This window comes from Hibiscus syriacus, unplaced genomic scaffold (assembly GCF_006381635.1).
Source record: "Hibiscus syriacus cultivar Baekdansim isolate YM2019G1 unplaced genomic scaffold, ASM638163v2 tig00111101_pilon, whole genome shotgun sequence".
In the NCBI taxonomy this organism is placed as follows: Eukaryota; Viridiplantae; Streptophyta; class Magnoliopsida; order Malvales; family Malvaceae; genus Hibiscus; species Hibiscus syriacus.
Genome location: NW_024062986.1, coordinates 439,509 through 457,947, shown reverse-complemented (window position 1 = coordinate 457,947; position 18,439 = coordinate 439,509). Strand labels below are relative to the sequence as shown.

The 18,439-nt window shown below is 36.6% G+C and overlaps 1 pseudogene; it reads left to right on the top strand.

Moving 5' to 3' along the window:
• The first annotated feature begins 1,593 nt into the window (after positions 1–1,593).
• On the top strand, positions 1,594–16,925 carry LOC120153565 (annotated as a pseudogene).
• Positions 16,926–18,439: the final 1,514 nt, after the last annotated feature.

Below are 18,439 nucleotides of genomic sequence, written 5' to 3'. Positions count from 1 at the left end.
TACTCTTTATTGATAAGTTTGAAAGTTTAAATTACAATATAAGTTCAATTCAATTCGATTAAGAAGTGTAATAGAATGACTCCTGGGAATAAGAAAAACAAACTATGTTATATTGCGACCAAGGCAAAGCAACCCTATGCCAGCCATCGTGCACAATTTGAATCACTCTGGTGACTATACAAACCACGAAGATCCAATGACCTATTAAAAGCTAGGGATCTCATTGCATCCAACAACCCGAATCCCTTATAGTAAACATGCTTGACTTCTCAATTCCACACTTGGTAGAAATGTCTAATCCTTTTCACTCTCAAAATCAAGATGCCAACTCCTGAAGAAGGCTCCTTCCTATATGTAAAATTACTCACACATGGTCATAGTTTGTAGTGTGATTTTGTATTACTGTAAGAAAAAGGTAAGGAAAGTACACATGACTATAGACGTTACTTTGTTGAGTATATCGACTATTAAAAGTTACAAAATATCATCAAACTATTTATGTTACAAACTCATCTATTTCGTTAAAAACAGTCTGATAGACGTTAATATGTTAACCGAGATATGATAGTGTTTGATATTTTAGAGGGCATTTATTTATTATCATAATGATCTTCATTGCTTTGGATTCTTGGATTGGATTTGGATACGTGTTTTGCATTCGAAGTTACTTTTCTCACGGCGCTCGACTCTATTTTCAATTGTCAGTGGTCTTTCAATAGTTTGATCCTGTTGTGGTTCATTTTCGATGTAATCATCTATGTTTGTATCTTTTTTTTGTTCGAGTTTTAGATAAGTTTTTAATCATTATCTTGCATGGCCCTTATTTGATCTCGAGTGGCTAGTTTATTGTGTCAATGGTTCTATAGATATGTCTTAATTATATGTTCATTGTAATGTTTGATATTTCATTTTTTTAAAAAATAAAATAAAATTAGTGACTACTATTTGCATAAAAAATTGAATAATAAATGTAGCATACATTAATTTAATTATAGTATATTAACTATCAAATAATTTAGTGAGATGAGACATTAGATCTTTTAAATAAGGTTAATAATTTAAATTTTGACATTATGAATAAAATAATAAATTGGATTGAAATATTCAATCTCATAATGGACATATTTACAATAAATGATCCAAATTAATAAATTAATAAATTAATAAATAAATATTATTAGTTATTTAAAAATTATAAATTTTACTATAATTTCACTATAATTTCACGGAAATCATTATATTCCAACCACCATAAAAGAATATAGAATGAGCTTGATCAATTTTTATGTTTATTTATTTTTTATATATTATACTAAAATATTTAAGTTTTTTATAATTTTAAAATGTTAATATGTACATATGGTGTTACATTTTACTTTTCTTTTTATCTGAAATTGTCAAATCTAACCACCATAAAAGAATTAATCAAGCATTGCATGCAAATATATTAAAGCCCAAACAGAAAACAATAATCATTGATCCATAACTACACAGCTCAAAGCCCGTTTGTCTCGTCGTCTTCCTTAGGCAAAACCCAAGCCTACTACTCACTGAGAGGGTCGCATTGTAACCCCGAAAAGCACCCGAGCCGAACAAAACCGTACAAAAAATGGCCATGTATTTTTATAGCTAAAACTGATTTTTTTTTACAGAAAGGACTTCTAATAGAGAACTCGACCACGCGCTTATGGCTAGCATTTGCAGGGAGATGTCGTATTGTATGGTTAATTCATGTTGTTTTGATTGACGGCAAGACGTTGTGGGAAGGTTCGAAGCTTCAAAACCCTAAGTGATAGATAGACAAAACTGTTGAAGAGAGTGGGAACGTTTCAGTTACTCCTCGGTGCTTTGCCCTAGCTCCCAATTATTCGATCGCATATCCCAATTCAGGTTATTTTCGTGCCTTATTTTTGTTTGAGAAACCCTAGAATTTGAGTAATGTTTCAAATTAGGGCTTAATTTCTGTGATTCAACGCGTTTAGGGTTTCCATTTGTTCCTCTTGGGGTTTTCTATACGCATTTCGATTGAATGCTTATGGATTTATGTGGTTGGTTTTCTTCTTATGTGTGTTTTTACACTAATTTGAAGTTAAATGCTGAGGAAGCTCCTTAGGCTCTACGTTCCATTGTTTAACTTCTGAATTTTGAGTTCTACTGGTTGTTTTCCTGGATTTTGAAGAGAATTTATTGTCTCAAGCTATTTAGATGCTACCATTTGTTTTTGCGCGCATGCATATCTATGATATGAGGCTATGTTGCAGCGATACGGATACAGATACGGGACACGGAATGGACCTGGACGGGAAATGATAATTTTTAAAATTATAGAATACATGGACGGTAAAAGTACGACATATAAAAAATTAAAATTATAAATAGATGTAAATAATCATAAATAAAATCAATATTTCATAGAAAATTTGTATAACACCCTAATTTAAATCTAATTAAAAATCCTAACATATGATAATTTTTTCCCTAAATCCCTAAATTAATTTTGGTGGCCAATTTGAAAATACTGCAAATATTATTGTCATATTCGAAAGCCTTAGAATACTCAGGGATCAACTGACAAATAGACCAAAAGTTATTTAAATCTTACTCTCTCTTCTTCTTCCCCACCCCGCGCGCGGCCTGTTCCTTCTTCCTTTTCTTTCTTTTTACAAAACCTAGCCGTCAGCTGGGCAGGCCACGGCCTAGAGCAGTGTTAAGGAGTAAAGGAGTGTTTGTGTTCCCTCAATTCAATCTTCCTCCTCCCTTCATCTTTTCCAAACGTCGTGAAACAAATAAATAAGCAAAAAGAAATGTAAATGAATGATGGTTTTTCTGGGTTCATCAATCTCCTCTTAATTTAACTTCCTCCTAATCATTCTATCTGTTTTCTTCTTATAGTACTACTACTGCTACTCATATATAAAAACAAAACAAAATCTAGCCGTCGTTCATTCACTCCTCGTCGTGCCGCTGCCGTTCGCAGCACTGCGATACTCCTCGAAACGTCCCCAGGTAAGTTTGACCGTCCCCGAATTCAGTCAGCCGTACTCTACCACCGTGGCACGTTCCCGGTATGTACCCCAGCCGTCCCCGTACAGTCCCGTGCCCAAAACGTATCGGGTACTTGAAACGGGGCTCCTTTGCCGTTCCCGTGCTTCATAGATATGAGGAATGGTTATCGGATTGAGTGATAGAATTGTTGATTTCCATAATCCAGAATTTGTTTTGGCGTTTGGATTAATGATGAGCTATATATTTCCTTCATCAAGCTTTTAACTATTTAAAGCATAGTGGCAACTTCTGTTAATGCAAGTTTAATATTGTTTTATGCGTTTTTGAATAGATACAAAGAGGTGAGTTAGCTTTAATTGATTTTTGAGATGCTTTGGTTATCTTCAGTTGCCGTGAAACTACTGTGCAGAATAGAAAATAAGAGGTGAAAGATATGCAATCAATGTGCTATTTATAATATACCATTGTAAAGCATTGTTTCCCCTTTTGGAAATTCATCGCTGAAAAGAACAGAAGTATGAATCACCTTTATTGGCCAGAATATCACTCAGTTGGAGTAATACTGCTGCTCATTAATCTAGTTAAAAGTATTTTACAAGTTCAATTTGTTCTTTTCTTGGAAAAGTCTTTCTAAAGTGATCCTTCTTGTGGTAAAACATGTATACACTGCTTGCATAGTTCTTCTCTGCTGTATGCCTTTTTGTTGTTCTTGTTCCATTTCTTGGGGTGGGGTGGGGGGCGGTTAACCTTTTTTTAAGCGTTGGTTCTATCCATGTCTGAGCTTCTGAAAAGCTTCTTATATTTTAATCATATTGAGTTATTTTGATGATATCAGTTTGCATAGTTGTGAATTCATACAAACTTGAATCCTTATTGAATTTAGTAGCACGTTATCTTTACTGTGGTCATTAGGGTGTCTCCATTGCAACTTACTGTAGGAGAAAATATTTGTTCGTCATGGTTTTGCTGCTTCTTTTCTATTCATTATTTGCCTTTGTTTCTATTTACTCTACTTGTAATTCTATATATACATTTCTTTTCTTTTCTAACATTTTTGTAGGCAATCACCAATATATTCCTCTTTGTATTGATGGGAGGGGCCAACCTGTAGATAATGCATGGCTGTAATTCAGGATCCGCTCTCTTAGTAAATGCTGAGGTTGATTTCATGGGAGGGGTTGTTGATGGTGGCATTGGGATTGGTGTCCAAACCTCTCCACGCAGATCATCCATTGAGAAGGCCCAAGCAGAGCTGAGGTGATTATTACATACCACTTCTGTGTACTCATACCCTTTTAAGTTTTCAGAAAAATGCACTTGGTTATCATTCCTAAGTACAGACAACTTATTTTCTTTCATATTTTTCTCTTATTTATATCAGACATGAGTATGATGTTCTTGAGGAAAGGAGAAGGGAACTAGAGTTTCTTGAAAAAGTATGGTTTTTTATCTTCTCTCGCTTCTTCTGATTTCTTATAGATTCATATTCATCATAAAACACATTGCTATCAGGGTGGAAATCCCTTGGATTTCAAATTTGGCAATGCAGCTTCAGTTAGTGTCCAATCTACTTCCTTCACCGATCAGCAAGCACAACATTTTGCAACTAGGTATATTCTTTTTCTGTTGTGTGTTACAGAACCATAGTTCTGCTTTATATTGGAGTAACTAGCTGATGCTTCCCTTATCCACTATTAATACAGTGAAGCGAAAGGTAGTTTTGCGCTGACTGCCTCACCTCATTGTGATTCTGTAGAGAGTAGTGGTAGACCAGGGGTTCCTGTGATTTTTGAACCCAATAGTGCCGATAATCTATTACTTTTTGATGGTGAAAATGAGTTGCCCGAAGGTGAAAGGAAGTCTATGTATCCTCGTAAGAGGAATACTGTTGTTCCATCAGAGCAATCTTCACAGATTGATAGGACTCAAAACGTTAAGGAGTCAGAAGATTCAACTATTTTTCGCCCATATGCTCGAAGGTACAGGTCCAAAATCAAACGAGATGGAGCTCGATCAGGTTCAACAGATATTGTTCAGTGTCGAGGTGGTCATGGTTCTTCTTTACCTGCGTGTGGAGCATCAAAGGATGTGAAATCTTTGACATCTGAACCAAATAAACGAAAGGACAAGAACATATCCTCTCTTAATATCACAAAATCTGCAACTTCTAATGTTGATTTGGCTTCAAAGGTGATAACTTCTGATAATCAGCTGAATATGGAGGTGGATGGTGAGAAGGCTGCGGAAGAAATGACTGGCCTGTCAAAGGGTGATCTATGTGAAAGCAAGGTTGATATCATAGTTTCCCAAGCATTGATAGATGACCTGCCTAAGGAACCTGCTCAAATGGAAGCTCATACATCTCCAATTAGTTTGTCTTTTGAGGAACCTAATCTTGTTGGAGGGAAGGAGCAGATAGTTTCAGCCAGTCTTGAATGCCCACCTGGTACAGGCACAGGAAAAGCTGAAAATGTAACTGATTCTCATCAGCTAAATGGGTTTGGTGATGCCAAAAGTGATATTAAAAACATAACAAATGAAGGGCAAAATAGCAGCGAGACAATAGGGACAAAGGGCTTGGATTCAAAGTCATCTTGCACTAAAAACAGCTCAAACTTAGGTGTAAATAATGATAATGATGTGTGTTTTGACCCAAAAATTTTTGATTCTAATGGTAAGCCCGTGGAACAAACATCAGAAAAGAAAGAGTCACTGAACTTAGCTGTTGGTGAATTGGCAAAAGAAAAGAATGAGATTATGGCTGTTGATAATGATGCTATCTTTTGTGATGCTAATACTTCCATGAACAAGAATCACTTGCTTGATGATTCCACTGTCAAAGTGGAGGAAGAAATAAGATCTGAATTGCAAATGAGGTAAGTTGTTCTTCCAACAATGAGGTGATGCAAAGCAGTCATGATGTACCAGAAGCTGAAAGGAAAGTTAGTACTGTGCAGGGTGATAATTCTAACTCCAACATAGAAAAAAATTGTGTTAGTAGGCCTCAAGGCACAATGGATAATTCTATTTGTGAGATTCCTGAGAGAAATTTGTTAGGAATAACCTCTACTGCTAGTGCCGATACTCGAACTAGTTCGAATAATCATGTGAAAGTGGTTGACAAGGCACATGAAGATTCCATTTTGGAAGAGGCGCGGATCATAGAGGTTTTTTGTTTATCTTCTTGATTGATGTGTGCCCCTTGCTTTCTTAAATTTAGATATATTTTGCTTTTTCCTTTGAAAAGCTTAAAGGGTCTGGTATAATGGTAAACAGGCTAAGCGGAAAAGGATTGCAGAGCTATCTGTTGGTACCTTACCTTCAGAAAAAAGTAAAAAATCTCACTGGGACTTTGTCCTTGAGGAAATGGCATGGTTAGCAAATGATTTTGCCCAGGTATCATTTTATTATTAAATATATATTAAATTCATCTTATGCATCCCTTTTTGTTCTTTATATGAACTTGGGTATGGAATGTAGTCATTGGCCTATAAACTTCCCTTTTTGTTCTCTATATGCTTGTAGGAGCGTCTTTGGAAGATGACTGCTGCTGCTCAAATTTGTAGACGTGTGGCTTTTACTTCTCGATTGAAATTTGAAGAAAAAAATCAAAATTGGAAACTCAAAAGAATAGCTTTAACCCTTGCTAATGCTGTCATGGACTTTTGGCATTCAGCAGAGGTGCTTCTAAATAGTAAGAATGCAAGTCTTGATCCAAAAATCTGTGGCCATGACTTGGTGGGGTCAAGGAACACTGAGGTTCCTGAGACTACGACTACAGAACTTGAAGTGGTACTAGTTATTTGTTTGTAATCTATTTATGTACGACTTTCTGTGTGGTAACAGTGATGATAAATTTTATGTTTAATTTTCCTGTAAAAGACTGGTGCGAGTTGCTTGGATATTCTTCAAATTGATTACAGTGTTTTTTAACCCTGTGTTTGGATTGACAAAAGATAAGGGAAAGGAAAGTTAAGGAAACTGAGATCTTTTCCCCTGTTTGGATAATTTTTTTATTTAAGGTAGGGAAAGACATTGGAGTTGAATATGCATTGCTTTCCCTTGAAACTCTTAATTTTCATTTACCCCAATTTGGCGGAAAAGCTAGGGAAAGAAAAGTAAGTTATTTTTTAAGATTTGGATTTTTTTTATCCTCTTAATCTTTTACATAAGTACTTTTATAAGGAGGATATAATTGGAAAAATTCATTATATTTGATCTTTCCCTTTCCTTTCCTTGGTTTGACCAAACAAAGTTTGTGATAATTCCTTTAATTTTTTCCCTTGTTAATTTAAACTATCCAAACAAAATATATGTATATCATTTCATTTCCTTAACCTTCCTTTTTAAGTCTTATGTAACTGGTTTATTATCAATAAATTGATGCACTCTTTTCCTCCTTCCGCTAGTTGGTTCTAGCCTTAGGGCAGAGAACTACTATGAGGGAGGTTTTTAAAGAGGCATTCTATTCCTATAAAAAAAAAAAATCCTTAACCTTCCTGTCTTTTCCTTTATAATTTTTTCTGCAAACATGATGTTAATGATGATTTTATGTTGGTTATCAGCTTATACATTCTGTTCTCCAATACATGGTATCTTTTGATTGGTGTGAGAAATAATGACTTATCTTAATTCTAATTTCTAGTACTATGCTCTCCCTGTTTTTTAAGTGTGTATTGGTTTGTTGTGCTTGGTTGGGTTATTTGATGATTCGAATGGCTCTATCTTGATTGCTTTTTCTAAGGCTGTGGGACCAGGCCCTCCTTTGCTTGCTGAGTTGAAAGCTATTAAGGAAGGCATGGATTTGTTTCTTAATTCGGGTTGGGTGTTGAAGGGTAGACTTATTCTAGAGAGTGATTGTAAAATAGTAGTGGATTGGATTTTGAGGCCTTTTGATGCCCCATCGTTTTGTTGTTCTTTGGTTGGGGAAATAGGGGATTTAATTTCGGCTAAGGACATTTTGGTTAGGCTGATCCCTAGGGCTTGTAATTGGGAGGCTGATAAGTTAGCTAAGGAGGGGATTGGTTGAACGTTCTTTTAGTGTTTTTATGGTTATGTTTAGTCTCTTATTTCGGGTGATGTTGTATTTAAAGTCTTATGTAATTTTGGGTTATTAATATATTGAGGTACTCTTTTCCTCCTTCCGCTAATTGCCTCTTCTTAAGAGGCAATTATGAGGGAGGTTTTTAATGAGACCTCCTACTCCTATAAAAAAAAAGAAGTTGATGTTCAACTGAAAAAGCATTATGGCCTTTGAATTCCAAAACTAGATTCTAGAATATCCACATAAATATTTGGAATTGAGTCATAGTTCTTGAACTGTTTGGGATCCTTCTTCTTGCTTTCAGTTCCTTCTCTTGTGAAAACAGTCCAGTACTCCCCTTATATTCATTTTCTAGATAGTGTTAGACCTTGAAACATTTTCTGTGTTATCTTATTGTGAAAGTGAAACATGATATGGAGCAGGATGCAAAGGAGGGTCAGCAGCACACTGGAAAGAACAATGAATTTGCTATCCGGGCTTATGCTCTTAGATATTTGAAATATAATAGCTCCCCAGTTCCATCACTTTTAGCTGAAGCACCAGCAACTCCTGATAGGGTATCTGATTTGGCTATTATGGACATTTCTTGGGATGAATACCTAACAGAAGTATGGCGTAAATATGTCCTATCTTTTGAGCTTTATTTGCTCATTATTCTTGGCTTTTGCATATAGCTTTTCGATCTATCTGTTCTAATAGCTCCTATCTGTTTAACCCAGCATGCCCAGTTCTGGACTCCTTTTCTTGTGGTAATATTTTCTTTATGTTTACATTCTTTGCTCAATTTTATATGCACTTTATTGTCAGGAAAGCCTCTTCTTTGGAGTTCAGTCTGGAGCTATGGAAACCTACCGAAGATCTATTGAATCTTATTTGGTACATACTGAGGTAAAATATTTCTTTCAACGAGTTTATACATGCCGTTTTTTATTTGCTTCTGCTATATTTATTGAAGGAGGATCAGATTCTGAAGGGCATATTTCTGGACCGATATAATTTATCTTAAAATACTTCAGTCATGATTATCATGAACTTTATATATAGTTCCATTTCTATTTGTAATTTATCTGACTGCCGCTCTCAGAACTTTTCTGCTTGCTGTTTCTTATTATTGAAGGGTTTTCCCTTCCTCCGGAAAACTGGGAGTGCTTTACAAGAGGGGGTTGAAACATCTGTTTATGATGCTGGGGCAGGTAATCTTGAATATTTTTTTTGAGTTTCTTAACAATCAAATAGTCTTATGTTCCTAACAATTTCATTGAATTCAGAGTTTGGATATGACGACTTTGTGTATGATGAGAATGAAGGAGAAACAAGTACATATTATTTGCCTGGAGCCTTTGAGGGCAGACAATCATCAAAATTAAACCAGAATAAGCTAAAGAACCCAATGAAATCATATCCTGCAAGGCATTATAAAATGGCTGATGATTTGCCATATGGAAACTGTGCTCAATCGTCCATGGTGATGGGGAAAAGGCCTGGAAATAATCTAAATGGTGGTGCAATTCCAACGAAACGAGTGTGCACTGGCTCCAGGCAGAGTGTTTTAAGTCCTTTTGGCAGTGCCACTGCTGCTGGGAGTTTACAGGTTCCGACACAAAATGATGCTTCTAGTGGAGATACTAATTCTTTCCAGGATGATCAGAGCACATTGCATGGAGGATTACGGACCCAAAACAGCTTGGAGGTTGAATCTATTGGGGACTTTGAAAGGCAGCTGCCATATGATTGTGCAGGAACACCAACAAAACCTAAAAAGAAGAAAAAGGCCAAGAATCTCGTATGTAGGAATTCTTCTGTTTTAACTGATACTGGGGTCTCTCCCTGGAATGGTATGGATAGTCTCTTTATTTATCTACATGGTTTCTAAAGGTGCCTGGATTATGTTTCTGGTAGGGTTCTGCATACAATCAGGGTTGGCAGCTGGAATCTCCTGTTCACAATGAGCAGGTATTTTTTTTAAACCATTATTGTTCCAAGATGTTTTTCTTGATAGAAACAGTTTTATTCCTTTTTTTTTTGCTTCATAGTTCTTTCTATTTTAAAGAATTAGAATATTTCTTTTGTAGTTAAGATTTTAATTCTTTTATTCTGCCTGCATGAGTAATTACCATTTTTAGATTCTTGTTTATGTTACTTCAAAAGTGTACTTTTACCCAGCTTGAGATTCAATTTTGAAAGGTATTGCCTGTTTTTATTGGTTGCCAAATTCAGTCATATTTATACCCTTTTTTCTATTAAGGAATTTTTTCCATTTTCAAAGCTTTAAGGTCGATTTATTATTTTCAGCATTCCACCAGACCACGTTTGATCCTGCTTTCCTTGATAGATATAAGGGTGTCATAACTCATCAGTCCTATGCAAGTTCTGTTTGTGGTTGCCAAACTTTTGTTCTATGTGCACTTTTCTAATAGACTATCGCATGTCTGATGCTGCTATTCTTTCAGAGAGATTATTCCAAAAAGAGACCAGAAAGTCATCAGCTTGATTCTAAGGGAACAAGTGGTAAAGCTCTGTTTTTGTCATATGTGATTAAATGGTTGGTTACTTGGTTGGATATATCTATCTGGTGTTTTTTGTCTTTCACATTTTCAGTTGCCTTTTTTCTTAGGTTTACATGGACAATATAATGCCAAGAAGTTGAAGATAATGAAGCAACAGCCTGATAGTGCTTATGTCATCATCCCTCCAAATGGATCCATCGCTTCACCAGTAGGCTCCCAGATGAGTAATATGTCCAACCCAAGCAAAGTCATTAGATTAATTCATGGCAGTGACAGGGGTAGAAAAGCCAAAACACCCAAGGTAGTTTTCAGTTACCTGTTTTTTGATAATCTGGTTGATCATGCGCTTCATGGTTATCTTAGATCTGGTGTGATTGAAACTTCTTCCAGATGTCTACTGGTCAGCCTGCTCCTGGTAGTCCATGGTCACTATTTGAAGATCAGGTTAACTCTTGTTTTCTTTTCTTGAAATTATTCTTCAATTTCTGTTAGCACTAACATGAGGCCTTGAGATGTTTCTGGGTTGTGTTCAGGCGCTTGTTGTCCTTGTACATGACATGGGTCCAAATTGGCAGCTTGTAAGTGATGCCATCAACAGTACCTTCAATTTAAGGTTAGTGCTTGAGCAAAAGGTCAATACAAACATTTTTTTTGATAAGAAGAGGAGGCCTCGTTAAAAACTCCCTTCATGATTAAAGAAGCACCAAAAGGTGCTCCTTAATCAGCGGAAGGAAGAAAAAAGTGCCTCAAAATTCATTAATAACAGAAAGATACATAATGATTAAAAACAGCCAATATCATCCCCTTTACAATGAACAACCCAAAACACATAAAAATAAAACAGCCTAAACAAAAACATTGAAACCTCCATAGCTCTTAACCTAACAACAATGTCCTTAACTAAAAAACATAAACATAAGGACATCTATCTAAATTCTTCACCCATTCCACTGACAATTTACTATCACTTTCAACAATCAAACGTTTCTTGAAACGCTGTCGAAGAGAATCAAAGAAAAGTAAACCCTTCTTAATGGCTTTAAGCTCCATCAAACATATTCTATTATCTATTGCTTCCTTCTAATGTGTCTGAGATAATTTAAATTGCAACCAATGCTGTGTCTATAGCTCTAAATATGCTGCTTGTTCTTTCATTTGTGTATAGTTTCTTTTTATATCTACAGCAGCCTTTCTAGTTTTATTTTGTCTTTTGGCCCTCACCTTGCTCCACCGTTGTTCTTGTCATCATTGGGAAATAATCTTGTGAACTTCTCAATGTTTTCAGTGCATATTTCGCAAGCCTAAAGAATGTAAGGAACATCATAAGATTTTATTGGATAGGAGTGGAGATGGAGCTGACAGTGCGGATTATTCGGGGTCCTTGCAGTCATATCCATCAACCTTGCCTGGCATTCCGAAGGTACCCTCGCTTCCTGAATGCTTGTAAATTATCATTTTATATCTAATGTTATCTTGTATCATCGGCTGCTACTGCTGTATTTCATGCAGGGAAGTGCCAGACAGTTGTTTCAACGTTTGCAAGGGTCGATGGAAGAGGATACTCTGAAATCTCATTTTGAGAAAGTTATACTTATTAGCAAGAAACAGCACTATCGGCAGAGTCAGGTACATATGTGAAATTTATAGTACATATATTTTCTCTAGAGATTCTGGCATGTCATGTGTTTTAAGGAACAAATCAGTCTGATTTAATCAACTAGATTTTTTTGGCCAAATTTTATCAACTCGTTGAAGGTAGTCTTTTTGGTACCTTCACTAATTTCAATTATTTTTCTTTTTATATTATTTTGAACATTGATTTAAATTATGACTGTGGGCATTTTAAGGACCTCCATGCACTGTTAATTTAATCTCTGAAGGTACACAGGACTTGTTAAAATCTACTAGATTCACCTTACTCTTGTTATTTTGAAACATTTGCATCTATGCTTCAAGGACATAGGCAAGTTGGCATGCACTATTTTAGGATCAATATCAGTGTGCTATCTTCCTTCTCTTTAAGTAAAGAAATATATGGATGATGTTTCACATCTTGTAATTGTGGATGTTGGTGCTATGAGGCTGAAATGAAAATACTGAACTTCCAGTAAACTATTTGTAAAGTGAAAATAAATGATAATGTCAAAGCAGCAGACCAGTACTATTGTCCTCTACCTGCAATTTCTTAAAAGGGTTTCATTAATGCTTCTTGGAAAAGCAATAAAAGAAGTGTCCTGTTGGTTGAAGGTGGCCTTTCTCTGCTTCCACTTATAGAATAGAGGCTTGCTCTGAATCCATAGAATCCTTTGCATTTTTTCTACTTTTCATCTGAGGTATTCATGTAGTTCTTGAGTTGTTGTTCCCCCCTGTATGATGCAACTTTATTTGACATTAGACTGTTATCTTGGAGAACTAATAAATTAAATTGATCCGAAATGTATCCCACTGTCAGAGAATTTTCACCTTCTGTTTCACAATTTTGTTAGCATTCGATGATGTGGCATAAAGTCTTGGAATTGAACAAAACCTACTGTTCTAATAGTTGAAAGCATCCTAAATCCTAATTTGTTTACTTCACCTTGATTCTTCAATTTTCCCTGACTTTCAATCTTCTTTCTATGATTAAGCATGATACTCAGGATCCGAAGCAGATAGTTCCAGTCCATAATTCTCATGTTATTGCACTTTCACAAGTCTGCCCAAATAACTTAAATGGAGGGATTTTAATGTAAGATATACTGTTTTAGTTAATGTTTTAGCTTGTTATTTTATTCATGTTCATTATTTTTTGTTGTACTTGTTATTATGTTGCTTTTATTGCAATGCGCTGAATTTTCATTTTTGTGTTCATCATCTTGATAAAGGCCTCTAGATCTATGTGACGCCACTGCATCAAGCCAAGATGTTCTACCCTTTGAATGTCAGGGTTCTCATATAAGTAGTTTAGCGGTGTTGAATCAAGGGGATGTTGGATCAATGCTTCCTGCCTCTGGAGGATATTCCTCCCTGCAGGGATCTTCTGGCATGGTTGTTGGAAGTAATTTATCATCACCATCTGCCCCACTTGATGCAGCTGTGAGGTATAAAGCTTACGTGAAGTTTGCATGCATTCTCTGTGTTTACATGCTTTCACAAACTAATAGAGAATTTTGGGCCATTTGCTCTTAGGGATGATAGATATGGTGTTCCTAGAACATCTTTGCCTTCTGATGAGCAGCATAGAATCCAACAATATAATCAAATGTTATCTGGAAGGAATATTCAGCAGTCCAACTTGTCTCTCGCTGGGGCTGTTTCAGGATCAGATCATGGTGTTCGTATGCTACCTGCTTCAAATGGAATGGGCATGATGCCTGGGATAAATAGAAGCATGTCAATGTCAAGGCCAGGCTTCCAAGGAATGGCATCATCGGCAGTACTGAATTCTGGCAGCATGCTCTCCTCCAATATGTCAGGAATGCCAAGCACTGTCAATGTGCACTCTGGGCCAGGTTCTGGTCAATCCAACTCGATGTTGAGACGACATGACACCACACACGTCGTGCGAGTAAGTTATTTACTTTCCAGAGAGCAGTATGATTAAATCTATGCCTCAGCATACTAGTGTGGCTTGTGCTTCTTTTGTTCCATATAAATGGTTATTATATACAAATAATCAACATTGATATTTCCCCAGAATGTGGGGATTTTGAGGATTTCTTGCTGTTAAAAACCTCATCAAAATAAAATTTTGATGACTTCAAACCTAAAGTTTTATTTTATCATAGTTCTCTTGTTTACGATCAGAAAGAGAATGAATTGTGGGTATCTAAGTAAACACTTTCTTTAGATTTAACGACATGCTGAAATACAGGAATTAGTATAGGCTTTATTGCAGGCTTCAATCGCTTCAGGTTGGATGTAACAAGTTGCTGATATTAATGAAATTAACAGGGTGGATAATAGGTGTTTGTTGACCTCAATGGCATCAAATTGGATGGTATTCTGGCTTGACTGATAAACAATACCCATTCTGCAATTAATTGTTGATATGAATAAACCTTTCTCTTGTATGATTTTGTTTAATAATATTCTCCTCTCTTAAGCTTTCAAGTATTCCTCCGAGTATAGAAATGTAGTTGATTTGGCATTTATGTGTTTGTCTTTAAATTAAGATGACTTTCCCCCCCCCCCTTTTTTATTAGCCTGGCCACAATCCAGAGCATCAAAGGCAATTAATGGTACCTGAGCTCCAAATGCAGGCCCAAGGGAACAGCAAGGGAATTCCTGCTTTCAATGGGTTGGCTTCTGCTTACCCTAATCATCCTCAGCAACAGCAAATGCCTCCACAGAAGCCCCATGCACCGACTAAACCTCATCATGCAACTGGGTCACAGCAGCAAGTATATGACATGCGCTTAGCTAAAGAAAGGCAAATGCAGCCACAACAGCTACATATGCATCAACAGCAACAGCAACAGTTTGCTGCATCTAGCACTATGATGCCACACGTTCAACCTCAGACCCAACTTACCGTCTCTTCTCTTCAGAATAGTTCCCAGATTCAATCTCAAGCATCATCCCCCCTGACATCAACTTCACCAATAACTCCTATCTCAATGCAAAACCAACAGAAACACCACTTGTCCCCTCGTGGGCTAGGTAGGAACCTCCAAGCTGGTGCTAGTGGGTTGAACAATCAGATAGGCAAGCAACGGCAGCTGCAGACTCTACAGCAGCAGCCACAGTTTCAACAACCTAGCCGGCACCATCCTCAGTATCGTCAACAAATGCAGTCTCAACAGCAAGCTAAACCTTTGAAGGGAGTGGGAAGAGGTCTGATGCAGGAGAAACTTTCTGCTGAACTTGTTCATCTTAATAGTGTTGGCATGACCCCAGGCAACCAAAGTGCCGAGAAAGGAGAGCATATGATGCAATTAACGCAAGGTCATGGCTTGTATTCTGGGCCAGGTGTGAGCCCTGTCCAACCATCTAAACCTCTAGTTTCTTCTCAACCTTTGAACCATTCCCAGCCACAGCAAAAGATAATGTCTGGGGAAGCAGCACCTTCTATAAAACGAGTCCAGCAGGTGGCTACTGATTCCAATAATAGTTCTCAAGGCCAGGTGTCCCCAGTGCCTTCTGGTCGTACACTATCATCTGTGCATCAATCTGTGCCGCTAGCAGCTATGGGTTCACGGCAGCAACATTTGCAGCTACAGTCACAGCTAAACCAAAAGCAGTCTAATCAAAACCAACCAAGTATTCAAAAGATGCTTCAACAGAAACAAGTGAATTCTGATTCTGCCAGCAAATCTCAAGCTGAGCCAGTTCAAGCTGATCAACATCCCGGGACGAATGCTTCAAAGATGGGTGCAACCAGGACCATGGCGATGCATCAGGCTGATACTGATTTAGTTAATAACATGGTACCTGTTGTTTCTCCTTCTGTTGGTTCTCAGCGGAAATCACTTGAACCAGTGTATGATCCTGGTACGCCAAATGTGACCTCTGAGGTGGGATCCATAGGTAGCACTCCTCTTACAACTTCTCCTAGTAGAGATCCAGGACCTTTTGTCAGCCAAGGGCTAGGGCAGAAACAATTGTCAGGTGGCTTACCCCATCATGGGAGTAATGCTGGAGCACAGTGGTCGCAACAGCCACAGATACAACAGTCTCTCACACCACCACCTTCCCGACAACACTACCAGTCACAAGGGCAATTTCAACATGATCAAAATAATTCTCCCCCACAACAGTTGCCATTGCAGCAGCAGCCACAAGCACAACAGCAAAGTCTGCATCTGCAATCAGTACAGGGCAGCTTTAATCACAGGCCTTCTAATTCTAAGCTAGAATGAAGTAATATAGTTGATGGAGGAGTGCTGACAGCGATGGGTCCTGCTAGGGTTGGGTTTTCATGCCCTTGTAACAGCGCTGAAAAGGTAATAACAATATACAAATTTAGGCAAGCAGGTCTTATACGGTGTTACTATATTTTAGGCTTACATAATAGGCAAAACTAAAATATGCAGAATTATTATACTGTTGTGATATATCAATGATGATAAATGATAAATTATCATAAGCTTTTCTCTCTTACTCCCAATGCACCCTTCCGTTTATTGGAGGCCTCATTTTATGATGACTACTTTCTACAGCTAGCTAGCTAGCTGTGGGTGCTTGGCCATGTAACTATTTGAATTGTGTAAATGTGCCTCTTTTCCAGTTTCTTTTTCTTTATTTATTTGGTGTCTAAATTTTCTTGAACTTGGATGGAGAGTGGACACTAATTGATCTGTGGGTTTTGTGCAGATGAAGCCGGTTAATCCCTTAGGGCATAGCGATGTGGAAATAGGTCATTGCTATTTGCAGGTTAGAAATTCACTGAAAAAAGGGGACACTATTTTTGTTTCTACTTTCTTTTTGGGTTTTGGGGGATAATGTATATGGCTGTTTTAGACTATAGAGAAGACGGAGACAGATATAGAGGCATTTGTACATAGGTCACTTCTCCATTTTCTTGGTGTTTTCTTCCTCTTTTTCCATGGTCTCCATAGAAGGGGTCTTATTTCTTTTAACCCCACTACATTTGTTCATGTATTCTTAATTCTTATCCTTTCAGATCAAAGTTAGTAGCAATCATTTTTATGGGCAGAGGCCTTTGGAAATTTTATCAATATAAAAGGTTTCTGGTATACACATTGGTCAGTGACATTAGAATGATTGGCGTTTGAACCCAGTAACTCTTAAAAGTTGAAATCCAGTGGGTCTGGGGTTGTAATCCCAGTATCTGTGTTTTCCCCTATCCCTACAGCCTCCTGTAAACCATTGATGCCATTCCATTTCCATTTCCTTTTGGGTGTACTAAATACTAATTACAAGCCCTGGTGTTGTCGTAAATGGTTTAATTTTGTTGGTGGTAAAACGCTGGTCCTGAACTGTCTGAAGGTTTAAGATCCATAAGTTTGGTGCCATCTGAAATGCACTCCGGATCTTATTATGATCTTTGATTTGATTTTTTTTTTATTTGGTACAAATCAATTGTCCAGAAAAACTGTATTGCATCTCATTCTAGCACTTCCTTTGCTTTGGCCCTTGCAATTCTTATCTAGTTAGGTTTTGCTGTGTAAATGAGGTGAACTATTAAGTGCAGATGACTTTGGAGTAGTATTTTAGTTGTGCCTTCTCCTGTACGTATTTGTCGTATAAATTATGGCAAGTGTGTTACTTGTACACAAACCCGCCCTCTTACATTTTAATGTAAAATTTAGTTTTACATGTTTTCATAATTTTTTATACAAATTATATGTTTTATTTTACTGTCATGTTTTATTTTTATATTCATGTACATAAAATTTTCAATAAATAAATAAATAATCGTTATTTGTTTGAGGCAAAAATGATTTAAATTGTTAGAGATGTATGCATGGTATAGAAGAAATCTTAGATGTATCAAAGACAGAGGGACAGGTTATTTTCTCGACTTGTGGAATTTTGCAATCAGCAAATTAGCTCCAATTCGAAGAATCCACCTTGCAGAACGTATGGTAATGCCACCACCTATTTCTTAGATAATGTAAAATATTATTATGAAATTTTGAATAACTCTATCCGACTTCAGTGTTTTGTTAATTTAATTCTTTTAAATTAGATCCGTTCATGATTTGGGTGATTCGTTTACTCTGGTTGAATATAATTAAGATGTATTTTAATTTAAATTTGATTATAAAAATATATTAATATTAATATAAAATTACATTATATTATATTACTTTTTAAATTAAAAATACAATATTTGGGTGAAGTGTGCTGAGTCTGAACGCGATTATTTTAATTAAATCATGTCTGGGTATAATATTATCCTCTTATGTGTTTTTGTACATTTGGATGTTTGATTTGG